The sequence below is a fragment of the Mesoplodon densirostris genome, chromosome 1, assembly GCF_025265405.1.
Source record: "Mesoplodon densirostris isolate mMesDen1 chromosome 1, mMesDen1 primary haplotype, whole genome shotgun sequence".
Classification (NCBI taxonomy): Eukaryota; Metazoa; Chordata; class Mammalia; order Artiodactyla; family Ziphiidae; genus Mesoplodon; species Mesoplodon densirostris.
Window position 1 is genome coordinate 25,899,177 of NC_082661.1, and position 4,409 is coordinate 25,903,585.

Here is a 4,409-nt window from a genome sequence, read left to right on the forward strand (position 1 = left end):
TCCTGACTCTGCCACTTATTAGCTGTGTGACCTTGGGCAAGTTACTTCACCTCTCTGGGCCTCAGTTTCTTTACCTGTTAAATGGGAATGCTAATGACCCTATTACATGGAGTTATTATGAGAATTAAACAAATTGTCATATGTAAAGCGCTTAGAGCAATACCTAACACATAGTATAGGTTTTAGCTATTATTATGCTGTCACTAACCGATAATGTGAACTTGAGTATGTGACCTAACTTCTGTGGGTTTCATTTTTGTTGGTAAAAAGTCTCCAAAGGCCCTGCTGTCACCAACATTCCAAGAAGGGGTGGGAGGATGTTTCCCAACACAACCCTGGAGGAAAGAAATAGCCAAATGCAAATCATCCATCCTGTAAAATGGACACCTTTGAGGTCTCAGCAAAGCAGCCTGTTCCAAAAAAAAACCCCATAAGCCAACTTGTTATTATCTCTCTAAATTGCATGCAGAGGTGAATTCAGGATGGTGAGGGATTGACCAAATCAAGGAAAATGCTCTTTTTTTCCATCCATCAGACCCTTCATGACTAGCATTGGCTTCCTGTCTCTCCCATTGCCATGTATTTTATTCCATATACTGGGATAACCACAGCTGGGGTGAACAGGAAATCTGTCCCCATGTTTGTTTGGTTTTTTTGTTTCCAACATTCCTGACTGTGAAGTACAGTGTGAGGCTGTCCTGCAGTTGGTCTGGTGTTGGTCACAAGTCACCTTTCACTGTGGAATCTGAAGTCATGTCTAGCACCAAAGATCATGAAAAAAAATTCCATTTACTTTCACACACACACACACACACACACACACACACACACACACACGAAGCCAACAGAAAAATAGGTGAAGTTATTACTGATTATTCACAAATAAATAGAAATGGTCAGTAATAATGTTCTGTTCAGCCTCATTTGTACTGATAATTAAAGAAATGCACATCAAGACATTGAGATATCTTTTTTCACCTATAAAAGAAGCAAACTAATTAAAGTTAGGAAATAGCCAATGCAGAAAAGAATGTGAAATAAGCATTCTCATGCATTTATGAGAGTCTAAATTGGTGAAACTTCTCTGGAGGACAATTTTGCCATAAATAGCAAAAGAGTAAATGTGCATAACCTTTGACCAGCCCTGAAACTATGAAGGCGTTGAACTAAAGCAGCCTATATACAGACTTCTCCTCTGAGGAAAATAAAGTCCTATTTGTTTAATTTCTTGTAGGCTTAGACACACATAAAATTATAGTCAGGTATTCTATTCCTTGCAACCTAACACATTCCTAATTGATAAATCTGAAAAGAAGGGGGGTGGGGGTAAAAGAGGACATTCTTATCTTGCACTAATTTTAACATGAAGCCTTCTAGTATTTTCCCATTAAGCATGATATTGGCTTTGGAACTGAATTTCACTCTTCACTTTTATCATACTACAGAAGTGTTTATCTATATTTGTATGATGAATTTTTTCTAATAGCTTTTCAGATCTATGGTGATGATATTTCAGTTTTTCTTTTTTGATCTATTTGTGATGTAATATTCTTCTGATGTGCTACTGTGATTCTGTGTCAATATTTTATTTAGGATTGCTAAAACAGTATTCATAAATGAGATTAATGTGTTACTTTATTTTCCCCTTTTTAATGAGTTATTTTTATTGTATTTTTGACTGATATATTACTACTGACTTAAGAAAAAAAAGAATTCCACCCATTGAGGGTTTTTTAAATGTAAATGACTGAACTTTTTATTTCTACATATTGTATTCGTACTTTTTCAGATTTGCTTGTTTTTTCATAGTGCTATGTTCTATCATTCTGTCTCGGCAATTATGTTGAAGGTAACTATTTTACAGTCTTTTTCAATTTGTTCTACCGCCTCAAGTTCTTAAGGGGCTAATCTCCTGTTTATTACTGATCCAGTCCCGCATGTTCTTCATTTCCTAGTTGGGTTTATAATTCTTATTATAAACTCATCTCCAATGGAAGTTGTTTTATCTGTTAGAGATCAGAAAAAACAACTGTGTTTTGCATTTGCTTCTGACAGGACTGAGGGGATTCCTCACTTTGGAACCAGCTTTTATATTCTTTCTTGACTTCAGGATTCCCTGGACACATGGGTAATATAGATTGGGACATCGCACCTAAGCATGACAGAGGCAGACTCGTGGTTTCAGTTTCTATAGCACACGTTTTTTAATTCATTCAGAGCCCCCAGACACACCACAAACTTCCTTGCTGTGGCACTCCTAAGATCCTTCCCAGGGTGTCAGCTTTAGGCAGGGGTCTCAAGTCCAGATCTCTGCTTTTCTAGAACACACGGCTTGAGTGGGTACCAACCCCAGTCCTCAGCCATTTCTGTTTATATTCATGTCAAATACCCCTATTTGTCTTTGCGTTCCTTCTTCCTGTCTCACACCTAGCTATCCCCCTTTCTTTCTTTCAATTGTTGATTTTTTTTTCAGCATTTCTGTGTTCAGCAGAGGTTCCCTGAATTCCCTTCATGTTCCCAGAAGTTGGATCTTTGTACTTTCCTGTCTTTTAAAAACCCTTTCTAGAATAAGCACAGGGTGCTATGGAAACTACATGGCAGGGGTGGGGGGTGGGGGGGTGCCTAAATCAGGAGTGCGGGTTCAAGGAAGACTTCCTAGAGGAGAAATCACCTATTCGGAGACCTTAAGACTGAGCACACATTAGCCAGGCAAAGAAAATGTGTGTGCATCAGGGGTGACAGGTTGGACGAAGAGGTGGGGTGAAGGTTGCAGGCAGAAGATAGAGCCCATATGAACATCCAAGGGCGGGGGGAAACAAACCTCATATCACATTCTGAGAAGCACAAGTTCCAAGAACTACAAGAAGTTTGGTGTGGAAAATGGAACGAGATACGCGCTTGATGAGATAAGTAGGGGCCAGTTCATGAATGGCCATGGGCCTGGTTAGGACAGTGGACCTTGTGCTGAGAACAGAGTGGAGCTGAAGCTGACCATCAGGTCTCAGAGAGTGAAATCACCAGGTTTGAAAGAAAAACAAAAGTAATAGATGTTGTTTGTATAAGCAAATATACACAGCCAGTTAGAAAATGCTGAAACAACTTTGCACACAGGACAATCCCAGAGGGCATTCAAGCACAAACCTTGGCATTCCACCCTGCATAACCCTGACTTCTTACCCCAAGGAATACAAGGCATGCTAGTGGTGCTCAGTCCAGGGTCCCCACCTCCCAGGAATTTCCCCCACCTGCTTTGGGGTACGTGGGTGAATACCCCACCTATCCAACTAGCAGACGTTTTGGAAATACATCGCCCTTTCAAGAATGTTTGCCCCGATCACCCTATTCCCCACCCCTCCCCATCAGCCCCCAAAACTCTGCCATAACTGCTCCTGATGTAAGGAAAGAGCTGTGCACGGCAGCAGAAGCTTGAAAACAAGAGTAACCTGGGCCAAGGGCCAGGGGGTCTATTTTTAGAACTTGTTCTCATTGCCTGTTTATCTTTCAGACTCAGCCTAATGTCTTCCAGGCGACTGTTAAAGCTATTTGGCTGGCTTGCCGAGGAGAGGAAGAAGGTGATCTAAACCCAAACAGCAGTGGCAATGGTGATAATCATTCGGACAGTGTGTTCTCATAATTTCCCCCAGTGTACCCTCAATGCCGTTTGATTCCTGCAAAGCCACTTACGTAGGATTTATTCAAGCCCTTCCCAGCCACTTTTACTGGCTGTGGAATTTGGGCAGGTCACAAAGAGAAGATAATAGGTTATGGATTTCATAACCCATCAAGTATGACCAGGGTGCTGCTGTCCCTCCTGGCCTGTTCCTCGGGTCTAAAACAGGGGTCTAACATCCCAACTGTAAACAGGCTTCAGACAGTAAAGCGCCCTCTACAGATAAAAGCATTTAGTCGTGACTCTCCTTTGTGCCTGGTTACTCAGGAAAAGACAACGATGCATTCATTTATCATAGCATTTGGTGAGTTATTTCACTCCACTCAAGCGGCAAAAGAGAAAAGGGCCGGCGTTGTGTCTCGATTTATATTTCCCTCCAGAGGACAAAATAGGTGGCCCCTGGAATTCCACAGCTTGTAAAACGCGCCGCGGAAAACGCTTGTAGGCGTGCTGGAACTTAACCCCTTCCTTTCCGCCGGCCCAGAACGACTTTTAAGGGCGCCTTCCCCCGACTCCCTGTTCATTTGCCCCAGATTACTCCACTAGCCAGATTCCGTCTCGCCCGATCACCCTCCAGTTCTGCTGTCCCCTCTGGAGTTTCAGGGGTGGTCGATGGGCAGACCTCCGCGGCGGACCCTGGGTCCAGCCCCTCCTAACCCTCATGGTCCACCTTAAGGAGCCTCCGCGGCCGGGAGTAGAGGCGGGTGTTTTGTTCTTATAAGGGGGAAAAGTTTCTTTG